This window comes from Saccopteryx bilineata, chromosome 9, assembly GCF_036850765.1.
Source record: "Saccopteryx bilineata isolate mSacBil1 chromosome 9, mSacBil1_pri_phased_curated, whole genome shotgun sequence".
Lineage (NCBI taxonomy): Eukaryota > Metazoa > Chordata > Mammalia > Chiroptera > Emballonuridae > Saccopteryx > Saccopteryx bilineata.
Window position 1 is genome coordinate 71,139,769 of NC_089498.1, and position 17,790 is coordinate 71,157,558.

Below are 17,790 nucleotides of genomic sequence, written 5' to 3' on the forward strand. Positions count from 1 at the left end.
TGGGATAAAAGGCAGCGTTAAGTGTGTTCTCATCTCATGATTTAATTAAGTAGACCTTTCTCCCAGCTCCCATCACCACAGAATTCTCCAGTCATTGGTGCAGGACGCCTCTGCTGGGCTCAATCTTCCAACACACAGACACCCCCCCACCCCCAAAACCTGGGGCCTGGATGGATCCAGGCTCTTTCGAGACCAATTGCTCCTTTCTTCCACAAATGGCAAGGATTCCCCACCTCTGAAATATAAGTGGGGTTATTCATTATTTGTCTCTTTAAATCCTGAGTTAATCTTACATTGATGTTAACTGTGATACTGCCTTTGGGCTCCATTTCACAAGTTTTCCTTTCGGGAGAGATTGAAAGGCATCCTGTTCTCAGGGCTGTAACTGTAGATACCCATTCTGAGAGTGGGTTGTACAGCTGTGATAGTTCTTATCTTCCCCTCTGTGATTTCTACATACAATAAGCAAATCCTTCCTCATCAGGGGAAGAGTGCCTACTATAACCTTTTTCGTACAAGTTTCCCTGGCAGTTAAAAATTAGCAGCATGAGCGTAGCCTAGACTTGACGCGGTACGGGCAAAGCAGTCAGAGTCCTGACGGTCTATTCTGTAGATACCTGTCAGGATGTCATTTTAGTTTCACAGCAGTTAAGATGCTAAAATGCAAGCATTGGCTGGTATAAGACCCAGAAGTTGTAATCAGGGCTTTGTTAAGACAAAGATTTCTGCCCACAGCAGAAATTATGAGGAGGAAATAAATGTCAAATGCCTTTGACTAAGTATTTTGGTTAGAGATGTGTTTTGTGGCATGAACAAATGAACAGTAGATTTGTCTTTTTTTTTTTTTAGTGAGAGAGACAGAGAGGAACAGATAAGAACAGACAGGCAGGATGGGAGAGAGATGAGAAGCATCAGTTCTTTGTTGTGGCACCTTAGTTATTCATTGATTACTTCTCATATGTGCCTTGACTGGGGGGCTACAGCAGAGCGAATGACCCCTTGCTCAAACCAGCAACCTTGGGCTCAAGCCAACGACCTTGGGCTTCAAGCCAGCAACCTTTGGGCTCAAGCCAATGACCTTGGGTTTCAAGCCAGCAACCTTTGGGCTCAAGTCAGCAACCATGGGGTCATGTCTATGATCCCATGCTCAAGCCAGTGACCCTGCACTCAAGCTGATGAGCCCATGCTCAAGCCGGTTACCTTGAGGATTCAAATCTGGGTCCTCTGTGTCCTAGTTTAATGCTCTATCCACTGCGCCACCACCTAGTCAGATTTGTGTCTTAATAAAAAGTTCGGAGGCAGTCAGCTGGGCTCAGCACACTAGCTCAGCAAAGCCCAGGCAACTGGGCTCTTTGTTTTGACTTTCCCTTCCTTAGTGGGTGGTTTTGACGTCATGCTTGTCATCTCATAGTCACAAGATGGCTGCATCCTCTTCAACATTCAAGCTGGAAAAAGGAATCAAAACTGAAAGGGTAGCCCTGGCTGGTTGGCTCAGCGGTAGAGCGTCGGCCTGGCGTGCGGAAGTCCCGGGTTCGATTCCCAGCCAGGGCACACAGGAGAGGTGCCCATCTGCTTCTCCACCCCCCCCCTCCTTCCTCTCTGTCTCTCTCTTCCCCTCCCGCAGCCGAGGCTCCATTGGAGCAAAAGATGGCCTGGGCACTGGGGATGGCTCCTTGGCCTCTGCCCCAGGCGCTAGAGTGGCTCTGGTCGCGACAGAGCGACGCCCCGGAGGGGCAGAGCATCGCCCCCTGGTGGGAGTGCCGGGTGGATCCCGGTCGGGCGCATGCGGGAGTCTGTCTGATTGCCTCCCTGTTTCCAGCTTCAGAAAAAATACAAAAAACAAAAACAAAAACAAAAAAACCCTGAAAGGGTAGCTCTGGTCAGATAGGTCTGTTGGTTAGAGCAGTGGTCCCCAACCTTTTTTGGGCCACAAACCGGTTTGATGTCAGAAAATATTTTCACGGACCAGCCTTTAGGGTGGGACGGATAAATGTATCACGTGACCGAGACAAGCGTCGAGAGTGAGTCTTAGACGGATGTAACAGAGGGAATCTGGTCATTTTTTAAAAATAAAACATCGTTCAGACTTAAATATAAATAAAACAGAAATAATGTAAGTTATTTATTCTTTCTCTGCGGACCAGTACCAAGTAGCCTACGGACTACTACCAGTCTGCGGCCCGGGGATTGGGGACCACTGGGTTAGAGCATTGTACTGAAGCGCTGAGGTTTCCGATTTGATCCCAGTTCAGGGCACATACAGGAACAGATCGATTGATGTTCCTGTCTCTCCTCTATCTTCCTATTTTTCTCTCTAAAATCAATAAATAAAGGTGTTTTATTGTTGGTTTGGTTTTTGGGTTTTTTTAAATGAAAGGGCAAAAGATGAAGGAAGGGCCTTTTCCTTGAGAGGGCTCTCCAGGCAATGCCAGCCTTTATCTCGTTAACCACAATCATGTCTGCTAGTTTACAGTGAGTCTGGGAAGTCGGGTAATACACTCTCCTGCCTCCACAGTAGAGGAAGGCAAGGAAAAAGGAGATTGGGAATATGTCTTACATGTGCCAGTCCTACAATATCTGCCACAGGGGTCACAATAAAATATTACCAAATAGAACAAAGCTTTGCCAACATTAATTGTCTTTTCCTAGATTTTCTCCAGATCATGGTCAGGACTGGTATCTGGTCAATTAGGCTATGAGAATTGGGTAAACAAAAGTCAAAAATGGCTAAGAAATCTCTCCATGTGCAAACTAATGCCTTACAAGAAAAACTTGATGTACTAATAGTGACATGGACCAAGGGATGATTAAGTTTAATGTCCCTATTTTGGGAAGAAAAGTTAAAGAGTGCCAGTATTGGTAGAATAACTGATGTGTGTCAAATCTTATTCCAGGTACTTTTGGATATTTTCCCACAATAACCTTTGAGCCAGATACTGTTAATCATGTTGAACCGTTATGGTCACTAATGACAACTTGAAGAGGGCACACGGTCTGTAAGTAGAAGTGGAGGATTTGAGTCCAGGTCTGCCTGACCAATTCCAGGGCTCCTTTTATTATCCTGTGCTGCCTTAGGTACCCCAAGGCTCCACAGGGACACATCTGGCTCTTTCTTATGATAGTCCTGCCCTAACATCTACCCTCTTCTTAGAATAGCATTCATGAGGAGGACCCAGGAATACTGAGTCCCAATCTTACCAATTGTAGCCCTATTGTTGGGTTATGATTGCCTCTAAGCGCTGTTCTTCCACTAGAATCAGAGCCCCTTGAGGGCAAGGACTGTGTCCTCTTCATTGTTGAATACCCAGTGACTACCATACAGTAGGTACTCAATGAATATTTGCTCAATGAGGAACAAAGAACTTTGCTATTACTATCAGTTTTTAAAGTACCTAATGCTATATATACTATGGTAGCCACTTATTAAATTTTTCTTTCTTTCTTTCTTTCTTTCTTTCTTTCTTTTTTTTTGTATTTTTCTGAAGTCAGAAGTGGGGAGACAGAGAGACAGACTCCTGCATCTGCCTGACTAGGATCCACCCATCATGCCCACCAGAGGGCGATGCTCTGCCCATCTGAGGTGTTGCTTCATTCTAACCTGAAGCCATTCTAGCACCTGAGGCAGAGGCTATGGAGCCATCCTCAGCACCTAGGCCAACTTTGCTCCAATGGAGCTTTGGCTGCAGGAAGGGAAGAGACAGACAGAAAGGAGAAGGGGAAGGGTGGAGAAGCAGATGAGCGCTGTGTGCCCTGGCTGGGAATTGAACCCGGGACTTCCACTCACCATGCCAACATGCTACCACTGAGCCAACCGGCCAGAGCTTGTTAAATTTTTCTTAATTGATCCATGAAGGAAAGAGAATGTATCTCCCTCTGATGGGATCAGAGAATAATTCATGGGAGAGCCAGTCAGTATTTAAGCCAGGCTCATGACAGGACTTTTAAATACTTAGGTGTGGGGAAGAGTGCTTTAGGTGGAAGAAATAAGGACATGGTTGTAGAGATGAGAAAGTACAGACTTTCAGGGAGAGGTCAGTTTGAATGGAGAGAAGTCTTAACTGAAGGGTAATAATAGGTATTGCAGAAAAGGGATGGTTGCCAAATATGATTGGGGAGCATTGTTTTAAATAGGTTGTTCATTATAGTTCTCAAAGCCTTTAACAGTGCCACTGTGACTCCTAGCAGCATTTCTCAAAGATTCAACCTCGGAACCTTTTTTCTTGCAGAGTATTTCATGGAATGAATTTCCCACAGGATACATTTTGGGAAATGCTGATCTAGATCAGCCCCTCATTTATAGACAAGGGAACTGGGAGCCAGAGAGGTGACTTACTCAGAGCCACTAGCTCTGGAGTAGAACCCTATCAGATTGCTAGACCTCCAATGTAATGCTCATTTGTAACATAAGACTATGTGTATATAGCCTGACCTGTGGTGGCGCAGCGGATAAAGCATCGAACCGGAACGCTGAGGTTGCTGGTTCGAAACCCTGGGCTTGCTTGGTCAAGGAACATATGGGAGTTGATGCTTCTTGCTCCTCTCTCTCTCTCTCTCTCTCTCTCTCTCACTTTCTCTCTCGCTCTCTTTCTCTCTAAAATGAATAAATAAAATAAAAATTAAAAAAAAAGACTATGTGTATATAAAGGACAGCTTCTTCAATACAAGGAACTTTTATTTACCTTTATTTAAACAACCTTGGGCTAAAATTTTTGCCGGGTTTTGTACAGTGTTGTTTTTTTTTTTTTCTGGGACGTCTTTTTCTTCTGTGCAACCTCCTCTTCTGGTTTAAGAACAACCTGCTCTTTTTGTGTGTGTGTGTGACAGAGTCAAAGAGATAGAGAGGAGGACAGACAGGGACAGACAGGCAGGAAGGGAGAGAGATGAGAAGCATCAGTTCTACATTGCAATTCCTTAGTTGTTCATTGATTGCTTTCTCCTATGTGCCTTGACCTGGGGGCTACAGCAGAGCGAGTGACCCCTTGCTCAAGCCAGTGACCTTGGGCTTCAAGCGAGCAACCTTTGGGCTCAAGCCAGCAACCAGTGGGTCATGTCTATGATCCCACGCTCAAACCGCTGACCTCGGTGTTTTGAACTTGGGTCTTCTGCATCCCAGTCTGACACTGTATCCACTGCGCCACCACCTGGTCAGGCAACTTTCTCTTTTTCAGTGAGGATCCTCTCAATGCGGCAGGGAGAGCTCAGGGTTAATCTGCCCGTAAACTTTGTAAATTCTGTACCGTGTCAGTGTCTTGGGAGCTTTGTTCATTTGAATGTGCTAGAGAATCTACATCTAAACGCTTAGGTTCAGCATTACTCTCTGCATTTTTAAGTGTCCAGCAAAAATTCAGCACTTTTGGGGCCACCAAATCTGTGTTCAGTCTCACTGTTTGGCCTGGGCACACCTACCATCTCCACCGTTATAATGACAGATTGGCACACATTGCTTCTGTAAAGTGACATCCTTCAGATACTTGGCGGTTTTTCAGATATGCCTACCCTTGATGGCCTGGGAAGTTTCTGAACTGTTCTTCAAGTGAATATGAAGAGTTGAACTCTTCATTAGCATGATTTTTTTGGGGGGTGGTTACCAGATCAAGTGAATAGTGAATCATTTTCAGAGGTCACCTCAGGCTGCTTATGGGAAGAGTTGTACAGTAGTGTTTTATATTTGCCACCATGACTGAGCAATGAGAGCTACCCATCTCTGTCACTGCTTGTATGGCCTCCAGCATCTCAGGAAGAGGGTTCATCCTAAATCAGTCCCAGGTTTGCCTGGAGGGCGAAGAGGGGATGTTTTCCTGCATGGTCATTTTTAGGGAGATACAGGGACTACAGCACTTTATAGTCTGTGCCACTCCCCTCAGCTATTCCTTGCCCCCAACCCTTATTCCTGGTGTGGTAGGCAGTGTGATCCCCCAGAGATGTCTGCATCTGAATCCCTGGAGCCTGTCAATATATTATCTTAGGTGGCAAAAGGGACTTTGCAGATAGATAGATGTGGTTAGGTTATAGACGGGAGGGAGATTATCCCAGATTATCTGGGTAGGCCCAGTCTCATCACACCAGCCCTCTGCTTTTGCAGAGAACTTTCTCTGGCTGAAAGCAGAAGAAAGCAACAAGCAACAGAAGAGCCTACCTTACCTGAGTGTGAAGACAGTAAGATGCTATCTTTGAAGGAAAAGGGGGCAACATGGTAAGAAGTGCATATGGCGTTAAATTTCTGAGAAGAGGCTCCCCTCTGATAGCCACCAAGGGGACAGGGACCTCAGTCCTCTGTCCTGTGACCACAAGGAACTGAATTCTGCCAAAAATCTCAATGAGTATGGAAGCAGAGTCTTCCCCAGAGCCTTCAGTTACAGCCCAGGCCCTGATACCTAAAGCAGAGAGCCCACCAGACCCTTGGACCTGTGGACAGTGAGATGATACGTTTGTGTTGTTCTGAGCCACTGAGTTTATGGTAGTTTATTTTGACAGCCTTAGAAAACTACACAGTTGGGTAAAGTCATTAATGTGTCCAAAGTGGGAGTCTTGAGAGGAAGAGAGATTAGGAAGGGACATCACAGGGCCAGAAGGGCTTTGAGACTGAATGTGAATGACTTTTAATGCTTTTAAAGAACCCGGGGGTTTGAGTCATTCACATCCTCCCTCCCAGTCCGTAGTCCCTGTATTTCTAACCAAAGTGAGGGTGGTGGTCATGAGGGAAGGCTGCTAGAAGCTCAGACGGCTCCCTGAAAGGAGGGCCAACTCTGTATCTCTCCTGACAACCAGATCATGGGGTCTCTGTGGTAAGTGGCCCAAGACCTCTGCAACTCAACTGGCTGTGGATATTAGTGGTTGTATCACTTGAAAAGAAAGTGGCTGCTAATTTACCTATCCTGACAGGTTGAAGTGTGGTTATTAAAGAAGATAACACTAAGTGCTGTTAAATGGCCCAGCCTTCTGAAGGAAGCTTTTGCTTTTCATTTGAGGGCATTGCCCAGAAGGGGAGCCATTTGTCTAGGAGTCCAAAATAAACATCACCGTTCTTGAGAAAGAATTTCAACTACATGGTAGATAAACTTACTGCCCTTAGACTACAGCCAGTTTCTGAGCCTTGGTACTCTCTTGTTTTTAAATGTGGAGGAAAGTGTTTGAATTCTTTTATTTTACTATAATAAAAGGGCGGCATGGAGTAGGGCTTAGTTTTACTGGTCTGAAACCTTTCTTCTTTTTGTTCTCATTTTGTTTGATTTTTTTGAACCTTTTTAAAGTTATAACACAATAGAGCTAATTATTAAAGCCCTAGAAATTTTTGCACAGCATCTTATCTCTGATGAGATGCACGTTGTTAACAAATACTTTCGTTTTTTAAAAGGTCATGATTAATTTTAATGTTAAAGGAATTTGGAAATTCTGTATTGGATAAAAGTACAGTTTAAAATCAGGGAAGCTTCTTGGATTACTTAGAACAAAACATCCTTTTTTATTAAACCTGAGTGTACCTGCAGGTTGTTTTATTCCTGCTGTATTGTCATCTCTAATGCACACAGAAGATGCCTTTCCCACAGTGTGATTCAATACAGGCGCCCCAAAAGATGGTTTCAGATTCCCTGTGTCCAGGTAATTAGCAGAGTTGGAGTGGCTCAGTTTAACTGTTTGAAGGTCAATAATGCATGAATTTCTGGCAGACTGCCTAGCACAGAGTTCACAAATACACTTTTATAGGGACTAAACATTTTTATACTGGAGAACATTTTGTGCTTTGAATATGAAACAAGTAATGTTAGGATTAGCTTTGCCTAGAATTTAGTTTTATGGCAAATTCATGTTTTAATATGACACAAAAAAGTTCTGATGTGAATGCTTTCCAAATTTCCAAGAACTCTTTTCTTTGTTTTGCATATTTGGTAGCACAGTCTCTTATGGACCTTAAAATCAAATGCAAGCACCCCAAATTAAATCTCAGAATTTAATTTCCATGAGGAGGCCTTCTTGGAATTTGTTTAGGTCCTTTAAAATATAAGGTAAATGCATTTATATGATAAAATGTAAATATTACCTTTTTCCTAATGGTGAAATTTTTATGCAAAATTAATTTTTTCCTTGAAATTTAACTAGAGTATCAGATAATAAAAGAAATGCACTCAAAGAAATATGGCATCTGCAATATGGAGAACTCAGCTCAGGGATCCTGGCAGCTGTCCTTCAGCTCTCTACCCAGAGCAGAAACCCCAGTCTGTCCTCACAGGACTCTAGTCTGCCCTGTGCTCCCTTTGACAGAGCCCAGGGTCCAGAATCTGGTGCAGCTCCCATGATGAATAGCAGCCCAAGAAGGTCTTCCCTTCTAAGTGGTGGTTGAGGGCAAGACAGATGTTCTAAAGTGCCAAAGCAATTAAATGACAAAAGAAAACAATTTTGACAAATGATGCTGCAAAAATTGGCTTTGCCATTCAGCACTTACAAAATTGAAATCAAATTTAACCATAGACTGAAATGTAAAACATAAAAGTATAACTGCTTTATTGGTAATGTAAAAATTATTTGTGACTGGAGGAATACTGGTTCATTTTTTTATTTTTATTTATTTATTTTTACAAGGACAGAGAGAGAGTCAGAGAGAGAGGGATAGATAGGGACAGACAGACAGGAATGGAGAGAGATGAGAAGCATCAATCATCAGTTTTTCGTTGTGACACCTTAGTTGTTCATTGATTGCTTTCTCATATGTGCCTTGACCACAGGCCTTCAGCAGACCGAGTGACCCCTTGCTCAAGCCAGCGACCTTAGGTCCAAGCTGGTGAGCTTTTGCTCAAACCAGATGAGCCCCGCGCTCAAGCTGGCAACCTCGGACTCGAACCTGGGTCCTTCCGCATCCCAGTCTGACGCTCTATCCACTGCGCCACCGCCTGGTCAGGCGAAATACTGGTTCTTGTGATGTCTTGGGAAAAGCATTTCAGGGACATTAGCGAAGAAGAATTTGAGCAAGAATGGCAAGATATATTAGAATGCAAAAATACAGCCCGATACACCATGCCAGGGTGGTTCAGCTCTTGTCTGTCTGCAGAAGTTTAGCTTCTGGGGCTGCAGGCCCACACTTGTGCCCACCTGACCCAGGAAAGTCAGGGCCCAGAGCTACAATGCCATCACTCCAGGCACCAGAGGCTCCAGTAGTCCAGCTCAGTCTGTTTCCACCTGACATCAAAATTCTTAGCTGTGTGACCTTGGGCAAGTTACTTAACTTCTCTGTGCCTCATTTCCCTATTTGCACATCTGCCACAACACTTGATGGCACCTGGGCGAGGACTGGCAATATGCTTTAGCCTATGCAGCTGCCACCCTCAGAGATGGGCCTTTTTTAAAAATTTAATTTATTGGTAACAGGTTTCAGATGTGCAACCAGATAAAACCTTATCTGCACACTTCATTGTGCGCGCATCACCCCAAGCAAAGATTTCCCCTTTGCTTACCTCCACCTACTACCCACCCTCCTTATCCTCTGACTACTACCACACTGTTGTCTGTGTAGTGTGTGTGTGTGTGTGTGTGTGCGTGTGTGTGTGTGTGTGTGTGTGGTGAAGTACCAAAGAATGGAAAAATTACTTTTAATTTTTTAGGAGAAAGAGTTAGGTTTCTTGCCCCCTCCTTTCTATAAAGAGTGAGGGAAGAGGAATGTGGGAGTTTCCTGGCTTGCAGAGACATACTGTGTGGGAAACTCCCCTTTTTACTAGGAAGCTTAAAGAGCATTTTATAACGTAGGCTAAGCATACAGAGAGATTTTGAAAATATGATTTTTTTATACTTGTGTGTGATTTACACCAGGTCAGGATGGCCGATAGCATTGTATTGTAAATGAAGAGGGGAAAGGAGACTTGGATTCCCTCCCTCCCCCCACACCTGAGGAAGAAGGCGAATAGCTAGCCAGGTGCAGGGAAAGGGAGGATTAAGCAGTCCCTTTCCTCTCCCCTCTTTCTTTCTTTAATGGGCCATTCAGAAACACTTATCCCCTGACACCATGTCAACTCCCCCTCCCATCCTGAAAACGTGATTGATGTATATACCTCTAAACGAAGGGATGGCAGATGAACACTAAAAGATTTGGGGATGTCTTTTAATATATAAAACATTTTTCACTATTGTGTTACCTCATAAGTTTTAATATATAGGAATGTTTTTTTATAGATCCTATAGATCAGTGGTAGCCAACCTGGTCCCTACTGCCCCCTAGTGGGTGTTCCAGCTTTCATGGTGGGCGGTAGCAGAGCAACCAAAGTGTAAATAAAAAGATAGATTTAACTATAGTAAGTTGTTTTATAAAGATTTATTCTGCCAAACTTAGCGAAAATCCGACATAAAGTACTTGGTAAGTAATTATTATTATATGCTTTAACTTGCTGTAACTCTGCTTTATAATTTTTATAAAGTAAAGTTACTTCCCTACTTTATAAATCACCATTACTGTGGAACCGGTGTGCAGTTAGAAAATTTTACTACTAACAGAGATACAAAAGTGGGCGGTAGGTATAAAAAGGTTGATTACCCCTGCTATAGATAGATGAATGTTATAAGCTTAATAATGATTATTTCATGCCTCCCGCTCCTTTTCATGCCAACCTGTGTGTAATCAAAGGTATATAACCTGCCTCAGGGCTGTATTCAAGACGGCACGATTTGGATCAGATATACCCTGTGTTTGTCATATGCAGCCGGCTTATTAATAAATTTTCTCCTTTTAATAAAACTCTAAATATTCATTTGCACTTGGTGTCTCTACGTAAACCCGGTGGAATGGTACTTTACAACGTGTGTGTGTGTGTGTGTGTGTGTGTTTCTTTTTGCTTAGTCCTTTCACCTTTTGTCATCTAGTCCCCCAAGCTCCTCCCCTCTGACAGTTGTCAGTTTGTTCCATGTACCTGTGTCTGTTTTTCTGGGTTTTTTTGACAGGTTAATTGGTTCATTAGATTCTACACATAAGTGAGATCATATAGTATTTGTCCAAAATGGCCCTTTGTTTAGCTTTAATTATATTACCTTGGATTTGGGAAGAGGCAGGCTTTCTTTTAAACTACTCAATCTCTTTCCTGGCTTTTCCTGGGATTGTGCTAGTGCCCTCCCCTTATCCAATACTTTTTCTGGATCTTCTGGAGTTTTATGTCCTTATCCTGTTTGATCTTTCAGGGGTCCCCAAACTTTTTACACAGGGGGACAGTTCACTGTCCCTCAGACCGTTGGAGGGCCACCACATACAGTGCTCCTCTCACTGACCACCAATGAAAGAGGTGCCCCTTCCAGCAGTGCGGCGGGCCGGATAAATGGCCTCAGGGGGCCACATTGTGGCCCTCGGGCCTGGCCGTAGTTTGGAGATGCCTGTTTGAGATTTTCCCAGGGTAGTTTCCTCTCCTTTATGGACACCCATTTCCCTGCACATGCCTCATAGTTCTGCTTGTCATTTGGTTTATACTGTGCATGTGCTTAGTAAAGGAACTTCCCAGTTAACCATTCCTTCTCCCACTCTCCAGTTAATCCTAGGGAACAGATAAGTTGTTCCCTGGGTGACAGGAAAAGCCAGTCATTCTGGAATGGATGTTAATGTTTGGCAGAGTGATTCCGGCTATTCCCTATAGCAGGGGTCGGGAACCTTTTTCCCTGAGAGAGCCATGAACACCACATATTTTAAAATGTAATTCCGTGAGAGCCATACAACGACCCATGTACGTTAGGCATTATCCAATAAAAATTTGGTGTTGTCCTGGAGGCCAGCTGTGATTGGCTCCAGCCACCCGCAACATGAGTGGTAGGAAATGAATGGATTGTAATACATGACAATGTTTTATATTTTTAACATTATTTTTTTAATTAAAGATTTGTCTGCAAGCCAGATACAGCCATCAAAAGAGCCACATCTGGCTCGTGAGCTATAGGTTCCCGACCCCTGCCCTATAGTGTCTGTGAAGCTGTTATTTCCTGACTTAATCAGGCTTCACCAGTTTTCTCCCATCTCTTTTGTTAATACCTAATGAACTGCCTACAGTAACAAAACCTTATTCTTTTTATAACAATTCTTTTTTTAGGTGAGAGGAGGGGAGATAGTGAGGCAGATTCCTGCATGTGCCTCAACCAGGATCCACCTGGCAACCCCATCTGGGGCCATTGCTTGAGTACCAATCTATTTTTAGTGCCTAAGGCTGATGTGCTTCAACGGAGCTATCCCCCGTCCCTTGGGCCATGCTTGAACCAGTTGAGACACTGGCTACAGGAGGGGAAGAGAGAGAAGGGGGAGGAGGGACGAAGGAGATGGCCGTGTCTTCTGTGTGCCCTGACTGGGAATTGAACCTGGGTTTTCCATACACCAGGCTGACACTCTATCCACTGAGCCACTGGCCAGGGCCAACAATTTCATAGCAAATATTTACTCAGTGCCAACTTTGCGCCCAATACGGGAAAGAATATTGAGGAATAAAAGGTCTTCGTTTATATGGAATTTATAGTTTAAGGAGGAGATAAATATTAAGTAATTCAATAGATAATTATAATAACTAAAAACAAATTCTCTTCATGGTAACTTAAATTTTTTTAATTATTGATTTTTTTTATAAAAAATTTAAAATGTATTGATTGATTTTAGAGAGAGCAAGGGAAGCATTCATTTGTTGTTCCACTTAGTGGTATGTTCACTGGTCACTTCCCATATGTGCCCTGATGGGATCAAATCCTCAACCTTGGTGTTTCCGGATGATGCTCTAACTCAGTGGTCCCCAACCCCTGGGCTGCGGACTGGTACCGGTCCGCAGAGAAAGAATAAATAACTTACATTATTTCTGTTTTATTTATGTTTAAGTCTGAACGATGTTTTATTTTTCTAAAATGACCAGATTCCCTCTGTTACATCCGTCTAAGACTCACTCTTGACACTTGTCTCATAAGTTCGACAATTATATTTAAAAATACCACAGTTTTTACGCTGGTCGCTTAATTTTATTTTGTGCATTTATCCGTCCCACCCTAAAAGCCGGTCTGTGAAAATATTTTCTGACATTAAGCCGGTCCATGGTCCAAAAAAGGTTGGGGACCACTGCTCTAACTGACTGAGCTAATTGGCCAGTGCTTTATTATTGATTTGAGAGAGAAACATCATGTAGGGCCAGCAGTCACGGCCGTTGAGGCCATTCACATGTAGGTTTTCATTAGATTTGGACAGATGGTAAAGAAACAGTGGGGCCAAAAAATGGTGGGCCATTCCTTTATTAAAGTCTACATTGCCGACGAGCAAACACATGGGGAAAACACTTCCCTCTTCATTCAGAGCTCACAAAGCCCTAACACATTATCCAGTTCCACAACCAGGCGAATCTTCTCCGGTTCCTCCTAGAATCAAAGGCCCCACCAGCCTCAGCAAAGTTCACAAAAGCCCCTCAGCTCTGGTTCCCCATCTGCACACCTTCTCTTTCCCTGACAACATGGCTTCTTCCTCAGCACCCTGCATTCTCTCTGCTCTCACTCTGCAAGCATGGCTTCTCTCTTCAGCACTCTGCATTCCTTCTGCTCTCCCTGCAAAACATAGTGTTGGAATCCATGGGAGTCCGAAAGACCAGAGTAACAGGCTTTATTGAAAGGAAGAAAGGAACCCTGCCGGGCACTCCTCCTGGGGGAGAAGAGCACCGGTTACAGACTAGGGGCGAGTTATATAGTGTTTGGGAGAGCCTGAGGGGATACTGAGGCAAAAGTCCTGGTATGTCCGGAGCCCCTCCTTGGGGCGGGTTGTCAACTTTTTGGAATTCCTTTGTCTCAGGGTCATTAGTCCAGTAAGGGTGAGGTCTGACAGATAAGCGGAACATCGAGGGCAGTTTGGAATTCATGTATCTATCACATAGCTTCTTTCCTTCTACTCCTCTGCTCTTTTCAAAAATTTCTGTCAGGGAAAACCTCTCCTCCTGCAAATATTAGCAAAACAATGGCCCTTCCCAAGCACGAATGCAATCCGCAATTTGCAATCAACTACCCTGCTCTGAGGGCAAGCACACATGTGGCTGCTCGGCACCATTTTTTACCAATAAAAGGGAGCAAATTAAAAAAATAAAATTTTGCCTGACCTGTGGTGGCGCAGTAGATAAAGCGTTGACCTGGAAATGCTGAGGTCGCCGGTTCGAAACCCTGGGCTTGCTTGGTCAAGGCACATATGGGAGTTGATGCTTCCAGCTCCTCCCCCCTTCTCTCTCTCTTTGTCTCTCTCTTCTCTCTATCCCTCTCTGTCTCTCTCTCTCCTCTCTAAAAATGAATAAATAAAAAATAAAAAAAAATTTAAAAAAAAAATTAAAAAAAAAATAAAAAAATAAAATTTTACAAACTGATTTGCTCAACACATCTATTTGTTGTTCCACTTATTTATGCATTCATTGGTTGATTCCTGTATTGAACCCATAACCTTGGTGTATTGGGATAATGCTCTAATGGTTAGAGGTTAGAGTCTAACCCAGGCATGACTAACATATGGCCCACGGCCGGATCTGGCCCGTGTAATGAGTTTATGCAGCCTGCGATTAAATTTTTAATGTTCTCCGCTACTTTAAAATCTCAGCTACTCAGAAGCGGAAGCGTCTTTGATTATTGGAAATCGAGACATTGAAGAAGATAGTGATACGCGGAAAAGAATTCCGCGTGTGACTAATCTAGGGTTAACTTCCAATAATTGGTCAAATGGATTCGCAATACTTCTTCATTTTAAAAAAAAAAAATTCCATTATAAAGATTTACAACTTTTGTACTCGTCTGTACTCGATATGAACTGTTTGACGTTTAGCAGCGATGTGAAACCCACATTCTTTTAGGCGGAGTTTGCCAGTGTACACCCAAGATCAAACAATTCGTTATCTTTGTGGTCAAGTGTGCTGAATCAAGTGGCTTTGTAGCATAGACAATAGCTACAATTGATAACTGAAAACGTGTCCAGGCTGTATGTAAAACGAAATAATTGTTTTATTTGCGATCTAACCCCTTCAAGCTCATTCTATTAATTAAATATTGTTTTGATTGATTGTGATACAGTTTGGATATTTATACTGTATGTAATTATATTTTTATTAAAATAATATTGTATATTAAAATTTTTTCACTCACATTTATTCATAAACAAATTACATAATAAAATTTTGTTTATTTAAATGAATCATTTTTGTATTTAACATTTTTTAATTTTAATATTTCGTCCGGCTAGTGAAAAAAGTTTTTCTAATCTGACCCAGGGGCAAAAACTGTTGGCCACGCCTAGTCTAACCAATTGAACTATTCCTGGCCAGGGCAAAAAACCAATTTTTTTTTTTTTTTTTTACAGAGACAGAGAGAGTCAGAGAGAGGGATAGATAGGGACAGACAGGAACGGAGAGAGATGAGAAGCATCAATCATCAGTTTTTTGTTGTGACACCTTAGTTGTTCATTGATTGCTTTCTCATATGTGCCTTGACCGTGGGGCTACAGCAGACCGAGTAACCCCTTGCTCAAGCCAGCAACCTTGGGTCCAAACTGGAGAGTTTTGCTCAAACCAGATGAGTCTGCGCTCAAGCTGGCGACCTCGGGGTCTCGAACCTGGGTCCTCCGCATCCCAGTCCCACGCTCTATCCACTGTGCCACCGCCTGGTCAGGCAAAAAACCAATTGTTTTAAAACTTATAACTTGCCTTATCACAACTTTGAAATTTTAAAAAATGTTATAGTGCATTTTCCCTCCCAGGTGCTTGCCCGTACCTTTCCTTTCCCCCTCCTCTTTTTCCACAGGTGTGCACCTCCTAAACTCTAAGGGTCTCCAAGACTTGCAACGAGGGGAGCAATGGGCAATGGCGCTTTGTCCTGGGCTAACCCCTTGAACCTGTTTCCAAGGCTCCCTTTTCTCTGACTTCCCAATGTAGGCTCATTTCTTGCCCATAATGTTTTGAGAGAGACAAAGCAGCCCCACCTAGCCCCCTGCTGCTTCTTCTATCCTAGGCCCTTCTTTGTTTCACTATCCCAGCTTTAATAAACGTACTCTCAAAATAAAAAATAAAAAAATTGTTTTATATACCACCTAAATCCTTTGGAAGTGCAGCAAGGTATTGATCGATAAGTTAACAAAAAACATTCTTTGCAGAAAAGGGAGCATTACATGTAACAGGCCCAAATCTGTAGAGTTCTGCTTTGTTGACACTTTTTTGTGACACTAGTCTTATCAGCCTAAACACTTCTCCCATTTCTGCAGCACCCAGGAGGACAAGACTGTGTAGACAGAGAGCATTGTTGCGAACTGTTTTCTGTGCCCCACATCCTCTTTTAGCCTTCCGATCCCTGCTCCCTTCTCAAGGGTCAGAGGTCCACAACAGGCCTGGATTTATGGGTTCTTTTCCATTATCCATAGTGGTTACAGATAATGCCAAAGGGCTGGCTTTCTCTTATTGTGAAATCTGTAAGTGGGATCTTCTACACAAAGTTAATTTTTGTATTTTAGTTACTGCATTCCAAAAAGCCAAGAAATTCTAAAGTAACCGAAACAAACTGTTGCTGTAGCTTGAAAATAATTCCTGCAGTCAGAAATGTTCCCATGTCAGGGTTTACTCTGCTTTCCTGCACAAGAAACTCGGGATGATTTCCATACCTGCAGACGTATCTTAGCAACGCTGTGTAGGAAATATACTGAAAAACTAGGCTTCATCTAGAGGGGAGCTCCAAAGCAGAGTTAAATGTGATTTAGAATGTCCTCCATAATGCAGCTGGCTTATAGTTGTATTAATTTTAAGGAGAAAACAAAGATAAGTTGTCTTCCTAGTTGGTGGTAGATTTGTTTACTTTTGTGGTAATCATTTCATAAGATATATAAATGTTGAATCCCCTATGTTGTATTCCTGACTCAAACTGGGATGCATGGCAACCTCGGGGTTTCAAAGATGCGTCCTCTGCATCCCAGTCCAACTCTCTATCCACTGTGCCACTGCCTAATCAGGCTCTACTATCTCTTAAATGTGCATTATTAATCCCTTAGTTAAGTGTTCCTTGGCTCTCTTCTTTACTGCCTTATTAAAGAGTTGATTCTACTCCTTAGCTTCAAATCTCATCTCCATTAGTTCAGTGGTCCCCAACCCCCGGGCCGCGGACTGGTACCCGTCCATGGGCCATTTGGTACCGGTTCGCAGAGAAAGAATAAATAACTTACATTATTTATGTTTAAGTCTGAACGATGTTTTATTTTTTTTTAAATGACCAGATTCCCTCTGTTACATCCATCTAAGACTCACTCTTGATGCTTGTCTCGTAAGTTCGACAATTATATTTAAAAATACCACAGTTTTTACGCTGATCGCATAATTTTATTTTGTGCATTTATCTGTCCCACCCTAAAGACCGGTCCATGAAAATATTTTCTGACATTAAACCGGTCCGTGGCCCAAAAAAGGTTGGGGGGATTACTGCATTAATTGATTCCCAGATCTCTTTTCTGAGTCCTATTCTTTTATTTCTAATTAATTGAGGGATTCCCTTGGATGTATAGCAGATTCTAAAACTCAACCTTAGTAATGGCAAGAAGTACCCCCAGCCTGACCAGGCAGTGGTGCAGTGGATAGAGCATTGGACTGGGATGCAGAGGTCCCAGGTTTGAAGTACCAAGGTCACCAGCTTGAGTGCAGGTTCATCTGGCTTGAGCATAGGGTCACTGGCTTGAGCGTAGGATCACAGATGTGACTCCTTGGTCGCTGGCTTGAAGCCCAAGGTTGCTGGCTTGAGCAAGGGGTGATTCACTCTGATGTAGCCCCCTAGTCAAGGCACATATGAGAAAGCAATCACTGAACAACTAAG

General features: G+C 43.1%; 1 protein-coding gene across 1 annotated transcript in view; it reads left to right on the top strand.

Moving 5' to 3' along the window:
- The window catches only part of STOX1 (storkhead box 1), a 98,045-nt gene that overhangs the window by 65,446 nt on the left and 14,809 nt on the right, over positions 1-17,790 (top strand). The gene's annotated exons all lie outside the window — the stretch shown is intronic.